Here is a 17,313-nt window from a genome sequence, read left to right as displayed (position 1 = left end):
ATAGCAGGGCCCCAGCCAGACTAAAGTTGAAAACCAGTGAAAAATCAGCAAAAAGTGGGGGTAACCATAAAAAGCAGATCCTACTCTCCTACAATCTCATAACCTTAAAAGGAGTTACACCACTTATATGGTCTCCCCTGCAATGTAATCTTCAAATTCATCCAGTTGAAACAGAGTCTGAAATTACTTTTCCCTGTTGCCTTGGCCTCATAGCATTCATATATTTATAATACATGGGATTTTGCAATCCCTGTATAATCGCCTGGCTCTAATTTCTTTATAATCAATAGGTTGTGACGCACCCAGTCACCTGTTATAAAGAACTGCACTGTAATAAGTTATCACAGTCAAGTTCTGACGTCACAGTGCCTGCTGCCAGAGTCAGCAGCCGAGGCGAAAGGCAGGTCACAGAGCAGCTGCCTAGAGCTATATCGTTGCTTTTCTTTCTTCTGCTCTATTTTTCTAGCTTTAAATGGGTAGCAGAAAGAACATGATTAGTTTTTTAATTCCTTAGATAATTAAGGAAAAGTTCGAATCTTTCTACATGTTTCTACACATTCTCATCTACTACAGTTTTTATTTTAAACTTACTTTTGTGGAACTTGTTTCTAATATCTTTTTGTAACAAATATCTGACAGGTTTGTCATGTGTTTCATTTTGCAACTTGACCAGGTCACTTTTTATCTTGGTACTGTATCTTTCTTAAACGTTAAGGATTAGACATTCATTCAAGTACCTAAATACACATAATAATAAATCTCTCCTATTTTCAGAATTTTGACAAACCAAATCCCTTGAGCTACGTCCTTTTGGTAGGACTCCGCTTCAAAGGGGATTATAAAACAAGGAGTTGCGTTGTCTTGTTGCAATTTCTTAATTTATTTATATTCTTTGTAGACATAAATTTGATCAGCCCAGCCAACACGTTTTGTCCATTCGGACTTCATCAGGTCTGAAATATTAAAAATAATTCAAAATTGATATACTACATGTACATATTCACATACCAATTGTATGTATGTATGTATAAACCATTTCATAACGCGCTCTATTACTTGTGAGTATCCTGGCGCGATGGGAAAAAAACAGAGGAGAGACAAACGGAGAGCCACTTATGTCACATTCCTGAATAGATGGGTTTTCAAGTTTTTCTTAAACTGGGCTACACTTTGGGTGGAACGCAAGTGAAGGGGGAGAGCATTCCAAGCTCGGGCAGACACTACAGCTATGGACTGGCCCCCTAGCCTGGTTCGCTTAAAGCGAGGGAGAGTCATCTTGAACAGAGAGGAAGATCTAAGGACTCGAGTGGGAGCATAGAGGGTGAATCTCTTCTTCAGGTAAGCATGTCCTTGATCATGGGTTGCTCTAAACGAGAGCACCAAAGATTTGAACAAGATGCGTTGAGACACTGGTAGCCAATGAAGGCTACACAGCTGGGCGCGAACGCTCTGCCATCTTGGAACATTAAATAAGAGATGGACAGCGGCGTTCTGGGTAACCTGCAGACGTTTAACCAGATAGGCAGGGATGCCGCTGAACAAAGCGTTCGCGTAATCCATCCTTGCCAGAATGAGAGCCCGAGCGACTGTCTCCTTTGCTTCTCTAGGAAGCAGTGGAAAAAATCTTCGTAACATTCTCAAAGTGGCAAAGCATGTCCCAGATAGTTTCTTTATGTGGTCCTCAAATCTAAGGTCCTCACCGAACCATATGGCAAGATTTTTTGCGGGGCCACCCATCACCTTGGGGCTGGGGATATTTGGGGGCCACAGCAAGTTTTTAAAATTGGGAGGGAAAGAGCCATAGAAGAGGACCTCGGATTTGTCCTCATTACATTTCAGCTGAGCCAAAGTTAGCCAGCGAAAGACTGAGGACAAACATAACTGGACTGTAGAGGTGTCCAGATGATCATCGGGCCAGGTAAACAGCAGCTGTGTATCATCCGCATACCCTATAATCTTAGCCCCATACTGTTCCGCTAGGTATACCAGAGGGGTGATGTAAACATTGAACAGTAGGGGACTAAGCGTGGATCCTTGTGGGACCCCAGTGAGGAGTGGTTTAGGCTCTGAGGCATGAGGCGGCATCCAGACCTGTTGTGTTCTATCTGATAGAAATGAGGACAGCCAGGCCAGGGCACGGCCACCAATGCCAATACCAGACAGCCTGGCGAGGAGGAGCTCGTGAGGGACGGTATCGAACGCAGCAGAGAGGTCCAACAAAATCAGGACCGCTCTGCCCCCTCCGTCCAAACACTCCCGAATAGACTCCGTCATCTCGACCAGTGCTGTTTCCTTGCTATAGGCCGCCCTAAAGCCTGATTGAGCTGGATGCAGAGCAGTGGAGGTCTCAACAAAGTTCTCCAGTTGACGGAATACCACTTTCTCACATATTTTTGCCAACGCTGGCAAAAGGGATATTGGACGATAATTCCCAAGGACCATAACATCCAGCCCTGGTTTTTTCAGAAGCGGCAGAAGCTTTGCCTGCTTCCAACTTAGAGGAACCTCTGCTAAGGATAGAGAGAGATTCACTATCTGTGTGACCTCACTACAAACAATACTAGCCACTTCCAAAAGTACCCAGGCAGGGCAGGGGTCAGAGGGAGAGCCCGATTTAAGGGACTGGAGAAGAGGCAGAACATCACTTTCCGCGGCCAGCGAAAAGTCCGTGAACTGTTGGATACCGCAACGGCATGGCATAAAAGAAGGGACATCCGCTGAGCTATCCGCTGGTAACGCAGAAAGCAAGCCCTGCTGAATCTTAGCAATGTTATTAATAAAGAAATCAGACAAATCCTCGCACCATTGCACGGAGGAAGGGAGTGTAATAGTATCAGCAGCAGGGGATACAAAACTTTTAACAATAGAGAAAATCTCTCTACTGTTATTTTCCGCTTTAGCGATTCTCCCTGCTTAATAGTTCCCTTTGGCTGTTTTTGCATAGTAGTCTTTCTGGGCTGCACGTAAGGCGGACTTTGACTCCAAACTATACCCGAGTCTCCAAGCACGCTCCAGCTTTTTATATCCCAATTTCAACTCCCTCAGCTCAGGAGAGAACAATGGTTGAGAGGGGGTGCGCCGGAGCCTGGACAATGCAGTATGTTTCGTCGACCCATTCGCCGCCTGCAGCACCCACCCATCAAAGCCACTAACAGCCTCTCCCAGCATAGGGATAAGCTTCGGGCGAGCTCTAGATAGAGCCTGGCCGAACGCAACCAGGTTAACCTTCTGGGGATGGCTCATGGGCGGTGCGGGGGCTGATCGACCTACCCCCTCAGCCTCCCATGAGAACCTAACCAGGTCATGATCCGACCACGTTACTTTTTCTAGGCTTAAAGCCTTGATGGGAAAATTGGAGCAGACTAAATCTAAGAGGTGCCCTCCAGCATGAGTCGGAGAGTCCACCTATTGTTTAAGCTGTGCCAGATCAAAGACTTCCCCCAGTCGGCGCGCTTCAGTAGAATCAAAAAGATCTGCAATTCACCTATATACTCTTTCAAGCCAAAACATCGACACGTTACTCCAACCTACAACATACCTATGTAACAAACATTTATCATTGAATCATTGAATGTATACCAGCGCATGTTATATTTGCATATACATCACTGAGAGTGCCTTGGTCTTGGGGATCGGTCTCCCACTGACTCTTCTCTGTCTCCTGCATCACCCTTTCTGGTGATAATTTGGGGAGCAGGGGGCCCCAGACAATGTATCCACCAAGGGACCCCAGAGAGTTTATCCACCATTTCCTTGGAGCTAGCTTGTGCTAGACCTTCCAATCCTAGAGTCTCCTGATTGTTCTCTCGTATCTCCTGGCCGTCACATCCCTTGCTTGGACCTTCCAAGAGGAAATATTTCATCACCGCTCCCTGTCCGCTCAAAAAAGACTGAAACCCCACAGAAGTGCTTGCACTCTCTCTCACTGCCACTCTCACAAGTAGGTCAACATGTCTAGAGCACTCTGTGAGAAAGTGCCCTCTTTTGCATGGTTGTCCCCACTTTTTGCTGAACTGCTGATGTGCTTTGACTGAGTGTGCCCTGGGCTCCTACCAATCAGATACCCAGGGTCTATGTCTTTCCCTAAAACTGCATTGAAGACCAAATCCAATTGGCACTCTCTGGCCAGGGTTGCTACGACACACTTTAACGCAATAGCGCACACGCTATTGAGAGACTGCATCGTCCATGATGCTCCTGGGGCACACCTGCTGGTGGGTGAGTCGGAGTGCGAAAACCCCCCCCTCAACACTGATTGGCTCCCCTGAGCTAGAGCTGACGAGCTCGGAACTCGCACCCGCGCCAGAGAGGTACAAACCTGAGAACACTTGGCAGCCTGCACAGCTAATCCCGAAAAACCTACACTCTGCTGACGAGGAACAAGAATTCCGAAACACCGGTGTCCAGAGTTGGTGCTGCAACCTTGCTACGACACACTTTAACGCAATAGCGCACACGCTATTGAGAGACTGCATCGTCCATGATGCTCCTGGGGCACACCTGCTGGTGGGTGAGTCGGAGTGTGAAAACCCCCCCCTCAACACTGATTGGCTCCCCTGAGCTAGAGCTGACGAGCTCGGAACTCGCACCCGCGCCAGAGAGGTACAAACCTGAGAACACTTGGCAGCCTGCACAGCTAATCCCGAAAAACCTACACTCTGCTGACGAGGAACAAGAATTCCGAAACACCGGTGTCCAGAGTTGGTGCTGCAACCTTGCTACGACACACTTTAACGCAATAGCGCACACGCTATTGAGAGACTGCATCGTCCATGATGCTCCTGGGGCACACCTGCTGGTGGGTGAGTCGGAGTGCGAAAACCCCCCCCTCAACACTGATTGGCTCCCCTGAGCTAGAGCTGACGAGCTCGGAACTCGCACCCGCGCCAGAGAGGTACAAACCTGAGAACACTTGGCAGCCTGCACAGCTAATCCCGAAAAACCTACACTCTGCTGACGAGGAACAAGAATTCCGAAACACCGGTGTCCAGAGTTGGTGCTGCAACCTTGCTACGACACACTTTAACGCAATAGCGCACACGCTATTGAGAGACTGCATCGTCCATGATGCTCCTGGGGCACACCTGCTGGTGGGTGAGTCGGAGTGCGAAAACCCCCCCCTCAACACTGATTGGCTCCCCTGAGCTAGAGCTGACGAGCTCGGAACTCGCACCCGCGCCAGAGAGGTACAAACCTGAGAACACTTGGCAGCCTGCACAGCTAATCCCGAAAAACCTACACTCTGCTGACGAGGAACAAGAATTCCGAAACACCGGTGTCCAGAGTTGGTGCTGCAACCTTGCTACGACACACTTTAACGCAATAGCGCACACGCTATTGAGAGACTGCATCGTCCATGATGCTCCTGGGGCACACCTGCTGGTGGGTGAGTCGGAGTGCGAAAACCCCCTCCTCAACACTGATTGGCTCCCCTGAGCTAGAGCTGACGAGCTCGGAACTCGCACCCGCGCCAGAGAGGTACAAACCTGAGAACACTTGGCAGCCTGCACAGCTAATCCCGAAAAACCTACACTCTGCTGACGAGGAACAAGAATTCCGAAACACCGGTGTCCAGAGTTGGTGCTGCAACCTTGATACGACACACTTTAACGCAATAGCGCACACGCTATTGAGAGACTGCATCGTCCATGATGCTCCTGGGGCACACCTTCTGGTGGGTGAGTCGGAGTGCGAAACCCCCCCCCTCAACACTGATTGGCTCCCCTGAGCTAGAGCTGACGAGCTCGGAACTCGCACCCGCGCCAGAGAGGTACAAACCTGAGAACACTTGGCAGCCTGCACAGCTAATCCCGAAAAACCTACACTCTGCTGATGAGGAACAAGAATTCCGAAACACCGGTGTCCAGAGTTGGTGCTGCAACCTTGCTACGACACACTTTAACGCAATAGCGCACACGCTATTGAGAGACTGCATCGTCCATGATGCTCCTGGGGCACACCTGCTGGTGGGTGAGTCGGAGTGCGAAAACCCCCCCCTCAACACTGATTGGCTCCCCTGAGCTAGAGCTGACGAGCTCGGAACTCGCACCCGCGCCAGAGAGGTACAAACCTGAGAACACTTGGCAGCCTGCACAGCTAATCCCGAAAAACCTACACTCTGCTGACGAGGAACAAGAATTCCGAAACACCGGTGTCCAGAGTTGGTGCTGCAACCTTGCTACGACACACTTTAACGCAATAGCGCACACGCTATTGAGAGACTGCATCGTCCATGATGCTCCTGGGGCACACCTGCTGGTGGGTGAGTCGGAGTGCGAAAACCCCCCCTTCAACACTGATTGGCTCCCCTGAGCTAGAGCTGACGAGCTCGGAACTCGCACCCGCGCCAGAGAGGTACAAACCTGAGAACACTTGGCAGCCTGCACAGCTAATCCCGAAAAACCTACACTCTGCTGACGAGGAACAAGAATTCCGAAACACCGGTGTCACACGCTATTGAGAGACTGCATCGTCCATGATGCTCCTGGGGCACACCTGCTGGTGGGTGAGTCGGAGTGCGAAAACCCCCCCCCTCAACACTGATTGGCTCCCCTGAGCTAGAGCTGACGAGCTCGGAACTCGCACCCGCGCCAGAGAGGTACAAACCTGAGAACACTTGGCAGCCTGCACAGCTAATCCCGAAAAACCTACACTCTGCTGACGAGGAACAAGAATTCCGAAACACCGGTGTCCAGAGTTGGTGCTGCAACCTTGCTACGACACACTTTAACGCAATAGCGCACACGCTATTGAGAGACTGCATCGTCCATGATGCTCCTGGGGCACACCTGCTGGTGGGTGAGTCGGAGTGCGAAAACCCCCCCTCAACACTGATTGGCTCCCCTGAGCTAGAGCTGACGAGCTCGGAACTCGCACCCGCGCCAGAGAGGTACAAACCTGAGAACACTTGGCAGCCTGCACAGCTAATCCCGAAAAACCTACACTCTGCTGACGAGGAACAAGAATTCCGAAATACCGGTGTCCAGAGTTGGTGCTGCAACCTTGCTACGACACACTTTAACGCAATAGCGCACACGCTATTGAGAGACTGCATCGTCCATGATGCTCCTGGGGCACACCTGCTTGTGGGTGAGTCGGAGTGCGAAAACCCCCCCCTCAACACTGATTGGCTCCCCTGAGCTAGAGCTGACGAGCTCGGAACTCGCACCCGCGCCAGAGAGGTACAAACCTGAGAACACTTGGCAGCCTGCACAGCTAATCCCGAAAAACCTACACTCTGCTGACGAGGAACAAGAATTCCGAAACACCGGTGTCCAGAGTTGGTGCTGCAACCTTGCTACGACACACTTTAACGCAATAGCGCACACGCTATTGAGAGACTGCATCGTCCATGATGCTCCTGGGGCACACCTGCTGGTGGGTGAGTCGGAGTGCGAAAACCCCCCCCTCAACACTGATTGGCTCCCCTGAGCTAGAGCTGACGAGCTCGGAACTCGCACCCGCGCCAGAGAGGTACAAACCTGAGAACACTTGGCAGCCTGCACAGCTAATCCCGAAAAACCTACACTCTGCTGACGAGGAACAAGAATTCCGAAACACCGGTGTCCAGAGTTGGTGCTGCAACCTTGCTACGACACACTTTAACGCAATAGCGCACACGCTATTGAGAGACTGCATCGTCCATGATGCTCCTGGGGCACACCTGCTGGTGGGTGAGTCGGAGTGCGAAACCCCCCCCCCTCAACACTGATTGGCTCCCCTGAGCTAGAGCTGACGAGCTCGGAACTCGCACCCGCGCCAGAGAGGTACAAACCTGAGAACACTTGGCAGCCTGCACAGCTAATCCCGAAAAACCTACACTCTGCTGACGAGGAACAAGAATTCCGAAACACCGGTGTCCAGAGTTGGTGCTGCAACCTTGCTACGACACACTTTAACGCAATAGCGCACACGCTATTGAGAGACTGCATCGTCCATGATGCTCCTGGGGCACACCTGCTGGTGGGTGAGTCGGAGTGCGAAAACCCCCCCCTCAACACTGATTGGCTCCCCTGAGCTAGAGCTGACGAGCTCGGAACTCGCACCCGCGCCAGAGAGGTACAAACCTGAGAACACTTGGCAGCCTGCACAGCTAATCCCGAAAAACCTACACTCTGCTGACGAGGAACAAGAATTCCGAAACACCGGTGTCCAGAGTTGGTGCTGCAACCTTGCTACGACACACTTTAACGCAATAGCGCACACGCTATTGAGGGACTGCATCGTCCATGATGCTCCTGGGGCACACCTGCTGGTGGGTGAGTCGGAGTGCGAAAACCCCCCCCTCAACACTGATTGGCTCCCCTGAGCTAGAGCTGACGAGCTCGGAACTCGCACCCGCGCCAGAGAGGTACAAACCTGAGAACACTTGGCAGCCTGCACAGCTAATCCCGAAAAACCTACACTCTGCTGACGAGGAACAAGAATTCCGAAACACCGGTGTCCAGAGTTGGTGCTGCAACCTTGCTACGACACACTTTAACGCAATAGCGCACACGCTATTGAGAGACTGCATCGTCCATGATGCTCCTGGGGCACACCTGCTGGTGGGTGAGTCGGAGTGCGAAAACCCCCCCCTCAACACTGATTGGCTCCCCTGAGCTAGAGCTGACGAGCTCGGAACTCGCACCCGCGCCAGAGAGGTACAAACCTGAGAACACTTGGCAGCCTGCACAGCTAATCCCGAAAAACCTACACTCTGCTGACGAGGAACAAGAATTCCGAAACACCGGTGTCCAGAGTTGGTGCTGCAACCTTGCTACGACACACTTTAACGCAATAGCGCACACGCTATTGAGAGACTGCATCGTCCATGATGCTCCTGGGGCACACCTGCTGGTGGGTGAGTCGGAGTGCGAAAACCCCCCCCTTAACCTTCTGGGGATGGCTCATGGGCGGTGCGGGGGCTGATCGACCTACCCCCTCCGCCTCCCATGAGAACCTAACCAGGTCATGATCCGACCACGTTACTTTTTCTAGGCTTAAAGCCTTGATGGGAAAATTGGAGCAGACTAAATCTAAGAGGTGCCCTCCAGCATGAGTCGGAGAGTCCACCCATTGTTTAAGCTGTGCCAGATCAAAGACTTCCCCCAGTCGGCGCGCTTCAGTAGAATCAAAAAGATCTGCAATTCACCTATATACTCTTTCAAGCCAAAACATCGACACGTTACTCCAACCTACAACATACCTATGTAACAAACATTTATCATTGAATCATTGAATGTATACCAGCGCATGTTATATTTGCATATACATCACTGAGAGTGCCTTGGTCTTGGGGATCGGTCTCCCACTGACTCTTCTCTGTCTCCTGCATCACCCTTTCTGGTGATAATTTGGGGAGCAGGGGGCCCCAGACAATGTATCCACCAAGGGACCCCAGAGAGTTTATCCACCATTTCCTTGGAGCTAGCTTGTGCTAGACCTTCCAATCCTAGAGTCTCCTGATTGTTCTCTCGTATCTCCTGGCCGTCACATCCCTTGCTTGGACCTTCCAAGAGGAAATATTTCATCACCGCTCCCTGTCCGCTCAAAAAAGACTGAAACCCCACAGAAGTGCTTGAACTCTCTCTCACTGCCACTCTCACAAGTAGGTCAACATGTCTAGAGCACTCTGTGAGAAAGTGCCCTCTTTTGCATGGTTGTCCCCACTTTTTGCTGAACTGCTGATGTGCTTTGACTGAGTGTGCCCTGGGCTCCTACCAATCAGATACCCAGGGTCTATGTCTTTCCCTAAAACTGCATTGAAGACCAAATCCAATTGGCACTCTCTGGCCAAGGTTAGCCCCTGGTAAATGGTACCACAGGTACCATGGGCACTGTGGCCAGCGAAGACCTCTAAGGGCTGCAGCACTTATTCTGCCACCCTTACAGGACCTGTACCTTTACACAGACACACACTGCCTAAGCAGGCTGCATGTTTTAGTGCAGAACAAAGTGAAGAGTCGACATTACACACATCCCTGTGTGCCATGCCTACAACCCACTGCCCTGGCAATGATCAGCCACCCCTCTAGCTGGGTGCACTATACCAGTGGTGAGGGCACAGGTCCATGAGCCCTGTACCCCTACTGTGTCTAAGCCAATTCTCAGACATTGTAAGTGCAGTAATGCCATTAAGAGTATATGATGCTGGGAGTTTGTCATTATGAACTCCCCAGCACCATAATGGCTACACTGAAAACTGAGAAGTTTGGCATCAAACTTCTTAGCATATTAAACCCACACTGATGTCAGTGTGGGAATTATTGAAAAATGCACACAGCGTGCATTTGAAAAATTACCTAACACTAGTGTCCAGGCTGAGTGGCTGCTCCCCAGCTGCCACCACCAGACATGTTTCTGGACCCCTGGGTCCAGAGCCTGCTCTCTCGGGGGCTGAAACAATGCACATCCTGGGACGAGGTGCCAAGCCTCCTCCCAGGATGGGCAGGGTCCACAAAGGAGAAGCTTCAAAGGCTTGTCGCCTCTGTGAGCTCCCCCAGGCCTTTTGCTGCTCTCAGCAACTGGTCGACACCGGTCTGAGCCCCACTTTGGGTGGGAGAATCAATAGAAAAATCAAGTGAGGAAGGGAGGTGTGCCCACCTTTGCCAACCCCACCCCTCAGGTGGGGGAGCCAAGGTAAAGCACAACTCACAGTCCCCACCATCTTGCAGATGGGGGGACAGTGGCCAACCACAGTGTGGCATATGCCCCCCTCCCACTGGATGGTGGCATAATAGGGGATGTACCCCCCCAAAGGACGAGACCTATTGGTCCCAACCTTTTACTTACCTGTAACACCCTTAAATTTAGTATTTAGTGGTATCCTGAACCTTGCCTCCTCAGACAAGCAATGACCAACAAGAAAAGAAGGAGAAGGACCGAACAGCCGTGCTGAAGCTAAGAAGAGGACGCCTACTGACTTGGCCCTAGCCCTACCGGCCTATCCCCACCTCGAACCTGCAGAAGCAAAACCCCGGTGTGGCCTGCATCCAGGAACCTCAAGAACCCTGAGGACCTGCCCTGCCATCCCAGAAAAAGACTTAGTCTCTCTTGAACACCAGAGTTGTTCACCAACAGACTCCAGCTCTGGCAGAATCCGCAACTCTGCACCCGATGCCCACGGCCCCAGTTTGAGTGGCCCAACACCACGTGAAGGTCTCCCCGGCGATCCTGACCTGAGATCCAGTGATCCCTGACCTGCTTCAAGCCTCCAGCTGACACCTGCAGCCTCAATCTGGAGGGGCCCCCCAACCATGACCAGGAGCTGGTAAGAAGATCCAATCCTAAAATACACTCCTGCACCCGACAACCCGCAGCCATGGGTGGCCCAACCGACGATGCCTAATCAACCCCCAGTATCCCAACTTAATCAATCATAGCATTTGTAAAGCTCACTACATACCCGTGAGGGTCTCAAGGCGCTGTGGGGGCGGGGGAGCTGCTACTGTTCGAAGAGCCAGGTCTTGAGAAGTCTCCTGAAGGTCAGAAGGTCTTCGGGGGGGGGAGGGTGTTCCATGTCTTGGCAAGGTGGGAGAATGATCTGCTGCCGGCGGTCACTCTTCAGATGCGGGGGATGGTGGCGAGTGCGCGGTCTGCGGAGCGGAGCTGGCGGGTGTGGGTGTAGAGGCTGAGTCGGCTGTTGAGGTACGCTGGTCCGGTGTTGTGAAGTGCCTTGTGTGTGTGGGTGAGGAGTTTGAAGGTTATCCTCTTGTTGACATAAATCCAGTGCAGGTCTCTCAGGTGGGGTTTCATGTGGCTGCGGTGAGGGATGTCGAGGATCCGGCATGTGGAGGCGTTCTGGATACGGTGGAGTGCGTTTCCGTAGTCTAGTTTACTGCTGATGAGGGCCTGAGTGACCGTCCTTCTAGCTTCGGTGGGGATCCACTTAATGATCCTTCTAAGCATGCAGAGGTTGTTGAAGCAGGAGGAGGAGACAGCGTTGACCTGCTTCGCCATGGAGAGGGTCACCCCTATGTTGCATGCGTGGTCGGTGGGTGTTGGGGGTGTTCCTAGTGCAGTTGGCCACCAGGAGTCGTCCCAGGCTGAGGGGGTGGATCGGAGGATGAGGACCTCCATCTTGTCAGAGTTCAGCTTCAGTCGGCTGTTCCTCATCCAGTCGGCGACAGCCTTCATTCCTTCGTGAAGGTTGGTTTTGGCGGTGTGAGGGTCCTTGGCGAGGGAGAGGATCAGCTGGGTGTAGTCGGCGTAGGAGAATGTTGAAGTCGTGCGACATGGGCGAGCGGTGCCATGTAGATGTTGAACAGAGTTGGGCTGAGGGATGAGCCTTGGGGTACGCTGCAGATGATCCCGGTGGCTTTGGAGCGGAAGGGGGGAGGCGGACGCTCTGTGTTCTGCCTTAGAGGAAGGAGAAGGTCTGGTCCAGGGCCATCTTTTGGATTCCGGCGTCGTAGAGGTGTGTTCGTAGTGTGCGATGGCAGACCGTGTTGAAGGCGGCTGACAGGTCCAGGAGGATGAGGGACGCAGTTTCTCCCATGTCAAGCAGGGTCCTGATGTAATCAGTGGTGGCGATGAGGGCAGTTTCGGTGCTGTGGTTGCTGTGGAACCCTGACTGGGATGGGTCCAGGAAGCTGTTCTCTTCGAGGAAGCTGGTTAGTTGTTTGTTGACAGCCTTTTCGATGACTTTTGCCAGAAACGGGAGCAGGGAGATGGGTTGGAAGTTCTTGAGGTCCTTGGGGTCCGCCTTGGGTTTCTTGAGTAAGGCGTTGATCTCTGTGTGCTTCCAGCTCTCCGGGAAGGTCACTGTCTCGAAGGAGATGTTGATGGTTTTCCGGAGATGGGGTGCGATGGTGCCGCTGGCTTTGTTGAAGATGTGGTGTGGGCAGGGATCTTCCGGGGATCCGGAGTGAACGGTGTTGATAAACTTGATGGTGTCGTCGTCGTTGATGTTGGTCCAAGTGAGCAGGTGGTTGGTGTGGGTGGTGGTCCTCTCCAAGTGGTGGTCACTCCCAGAAGACCTTCGTCCCTGAGCTGCAATGTGTTTGCAAACCGGAGAAACCCATTGAAAGTAACAGGGCACCAGATGACAAACCATCACCGTTCACCCGTCCACCCTAGTGCCGTTGAGAGTATTCCTTCGGTGCTAACTTGAACCCCCATTTGCCCTGACCTGAGGTCCAGGAGCTTTGCTCCCACAAACTTGTGGCCTACTCGTGAGCAACTACCAACCGTAGGTCCCCTATCCCCCATTGGATAACATTGGGCCACAGCACTCTGTACCCGGTAGCCCTAGTGTCGCTGAGAGTGCTTTGAGAGTACATCCTCGACCCCGGAAGACCCCTGAGTCTAACCCAAGAAAACCATTTCTCACAATAAAGTCCTTACCTGTTAACCAATAACTCTATTTCCTCCCATCGGATAACATTGACTCTTTCCTATGAAAAAGTTTCTAAGTGTTGAGTTGGAAAATCTATAAAATCCTATATAACTGTGTACAAATAACCAAAACACATTTACCTATTTACAGAAAATGTCCCAGTCCAGTATCCAGGTATACTAAACTGTGTAAGAAAAGTAATCTGCAAAGTCATCTACATGACATCATATTGAAAAGTCATTATAAAGTATGTGTACAATATTTTAAGGTATTGCGTTTCCAGTAATTCTACTGTAACCAAACCAAAGTATATAAACAACTGCAAACCAAGCTCTATTGTTACTGCAAAATATAAATCACTTACCTGTGCCAGGCTTGCTTGGTTCTAAGAAATAAACATAACTAAATAATATTTTGCAAATTGGTCTGATTTCAGTCTTTGAGTTTGTGCAATCATTTGCTGATTGAGTGTGTACAACAAATGCTTAACAATACCCTCTGATAAATCCTTACTGCTTGCCCACACTACCACAAATAGAGAGTAAAGTGCTATCTCCATTTACCTCTGCCTACCTTTGGGGTTTCACTGGACTCTGTGCACACTATACCTCACTTTGGTATGGTATATACAGAGCCAGCTTCCTACACACCCACACTGCTGTCATGTTCAGACACTCTTCTGCATACATACCTTGTCGTTCACCTGCAGGCAGTGCAGCTAAGGCCAGACTCAGCACCGGCATACGCAAGGACTCACTTTTCCTGACACAGAAAGTGGCCAGGGATCTCTGAATCTGGCTGCACTTTTTTCTCTTCAAACGCTAGCTCTCATCAAGCTTGTGGACAGTTTTTTCTAGTTCCCGATCTCTATAGCACCACAAAGCCCTTTACTTCTTAGACAAAGTACTTCAAATAGTTGTCATTCTCCCTTCTCACAATTCTATCTTTTTGCGTTAAATGAGTTCATTAGTGTTATTCATCTGTGCCAATTTCTGTCCATTAACAATCTGATTTTAATTCTGCAGATGACTGAAGAGGTGAAGAAGTCTCAGAGCTTGAACAAGGAAACAATGACTCGAATCCAGGAGTGATGAGCAATTGGAAATTCTCAAGTACGGAAAACTACTGAATACAAACATTGTTTTCCTGACTCAATACTCTACATTGAACATTAACAAAGCTCCTAAGTGAAAATACCCAAAATAATTAATAGGTTTGAGCTCTTTGCACTAAACAGCCTCTGAAATGGGAAAGGAAAACGTGTAAAATGAGAGCTCAGTGCACGTACTATTTGTAAGAATATTTTCTCTCAAAAGAAACTTTTGGAGATTAATACAATAATGCAAAGTAATTAAAGCTGAACACAGTGCACCTGAGAATAACTTTGGTTATAGCTTCAAACTGAGGGTACTGATAGAATGCAGCAGAGAAGATAAAAGCAACAACATTTTATCCCTGCACAGAAAGTGGGAGCTTTTGTTAGAAATACCAACCCCCTCAACGTGATGAAACAAGATTTATTTGAAATCTCCATCCTATTTAAGATGAAAGAATGAAAGCAGTGCATAAAAAGTCATTGTTAAAGATCTTTCAAAGACCTCAGCAGAGCAAGACGGCAGAGCACAACATTCAGTGTAAAAGATACCCGCATCCACGTCTTTCTCTGTGGTTCATCGACCTCTTCATAACTACTTAGAACCTTCACAGTGAAGGACTTTCTTGGTATGATGTTTGTCTCGTTGGGAAAAGGGAAGGTAAAAGGGACCTTCTGGTGATAGTGAAAACTATTATCATTCACAAGCCTATTACCTACCTTGACCTGAATGAAAAAAACTTTCTGATGTATTAACACTAAATACGTCAGATGCCTCATCAGTTCTTTATAAAAGTCTAAATATGTAAACGTGTGTAAATCTTGAAGTTTCAACATGATTTTAATTCTGTATGAGAACCTACATGTGCATACGTTGGAGACATCCTCATAGGTACTGTGGCCCGGCTCAGTAAAAGTTTATAGGATAACGTAGGCTAGCCCTAGAGGTGACATCATAAGCATTCCTTGGCATGTATGTGAGACAAAACCAGGCTTGGAGATATTAACTCCAGAAGACAATTTTTTAACTGTATTGAATTCAAGAACAGCTTTAGTTGTCAATCCTATCTCAATCAAAATGAGACAACACACAGCGGGGAAAAGCATTATCAGTGCATTAAATTCCAGAAAACCTTCATCCAGAAAAGCAGTTTCACTAACCAGGAGAGAACAGACACTGGGGAAAACCCCAACAGTGCTTTGAATGCCAAAAAGCCTTTACTCAAAAAACCCATTTCACTGAGCATGAGAGAATACACATTTGAAAAACCTTATCCTTGTTCTGAATGCAAGAAAAGCTTCCATCGGAGAAGCAGTCTTACTAAACATGAAAGAACACCCACAGGGGAAAAACCTCATAAGTGCTCTGAATGTCAAAAAGGCTTCCTTAAGAAAATCTGTCTTATTCACCACAAAAGAACACATACTGTGGAAAAACCTTATCAGTACCATGAATGCCAAAAAAGCTACTATCATAAATATATCCTCAATCAACATGAGAGAACACACACTGGGAAAAAAACCTTATGAGTGCTCCAAGTCCCAGAAAGGCTTCAGTCATAAAACTAGTCTCACTTACCATGAAAGAACACACACTGGGGAAAAACCTTACAGATGTTCTAAATGCCAGAAAAGCTTCAGACAGAAAGTCAGTCTTGCTGACCATGAAAAAGATCATACTGGGGAAAAACCTTATAAGTGCTCTGTGTGCCAGAAAAGGTTCAGTCGGAAAATGAGTCTTACTTACCATGAAAGAACACATACTGGGGAAAAGCCTTATCAGTGCCCTGAATGCCAGAAACGCTTCAGTCATAAAAGCGGTCTTACTCAGCATGAAAGAACACATACTGGGGAAAAGCCTTATCAGTGCTCTGAATGCCAGAAAAGATTCAGTCAGAAAATCACTCTCACTCAGCATGAAAGAACACATACTGGGGAAAAGCCTTATCAGTGCCCTGAATGCCAGAAAAGGTTCATTCAGAAAACCGGTCTTACTGAGCATGAAAGAACACACACTGGGGAAAAACCTTATCAGTGCTCTGAGTGCCAGAAAAGGTTCATTCAGAAATCCGGCCTTACTCAGCATGAAAGAACACATACTGGAGAAAAGCCTGATCAGTGCCTTGAATGCCAGAAAAGTTTTACTGGGAAAAACCATCTCACTCAACATGAGAGAACGCACACTAGGGAAAAACCTCATCAGTGCTCCGAATGCCAGAAAAGATTCAGTCAGAACTATAATCTAATTATACACAGGAGAAAACATACAGTGAAAAATGTATAAGTGCCAGAATGCCCCGAAAGCTTCCATCGTAGCCGATCTCACTCAATTTGAGATGACACACACTGGGGGAAAACTGTATCAGTGCTACGAACTTTGGAAAATCTTTAATTAAAAATTGGGTCTGAGAATAGGGGGCGTGGCCAAGATGGCGGAGTGAGCTGACGTGCTCCCGGCTAGCTCCTTCGGCCCCGGCTTACCCGGTGCTGTCCCCTGGCGCGTTTCTCCCCCCGCGCTATCCAGGTGGGGGCCGGAGATCTGGGAGACGCTCCGGTGCCGCACACGGAGCTGTGCGAGCCGTTTTGGCGAGTTGAGACCCTGGAGCACGGAGCGGCTGGACTGGCAGTGGGAGCAGGCCCGGAAGCTACGGAGGCAGCGTGCGGCCACTGGAGGCACCCTGAGAGTGCGGAGGCTGTGGCGCTGGGCCCATCGGACACGGTGTGAGGTGCGATAACCGGACGGCTGACCAGAGGTCTGCGGAGTCGAACCTGCATGCACCGCCTGGCCCGGAGTGGGGCCTCCTTCGGCCCGGAGGCGGTGGCCTACTCTAGGCCGGGGAGGAGCCCGGAGCTGCGGGAGGGACGGCGGTCCCCAAGATTGCGTGGTGCCTGACCCCGTGTG

At 49.9% G+C, this 17,313-nt stretch overlaps 1 pseudogene; it reads left to right on the top strand.

The window, feature by feature from the left end:
- Nucleotides 1-15,489: 15,489 nt before the first annotated feature.
- Nucleotides 15,490-16,695, top strand: LOC147737892 (uncharacterized; annotated as a pseudogene).
- Nucleotides 16,696-17,313: the final 618 nt, after the last annotated feature.

Source organism: Lissotriton vulgaris, chromosome 1_1 (assembly GCF_964263255.1).
Source record: "Lissotriton vulgaris chromosome 1_1, aLisVul1.2, whole genome shotgun sequence".
Classification (NCBI taxonomy): Eukaryota; Metazoa; Chordata; class Amphibia; order Caudata; family Salamandridae; genus Lissotriton; species Lissotriton vulgaris.
This window is presented reverse-complemented; position numbering and strand designations above follow the sequence as displayed.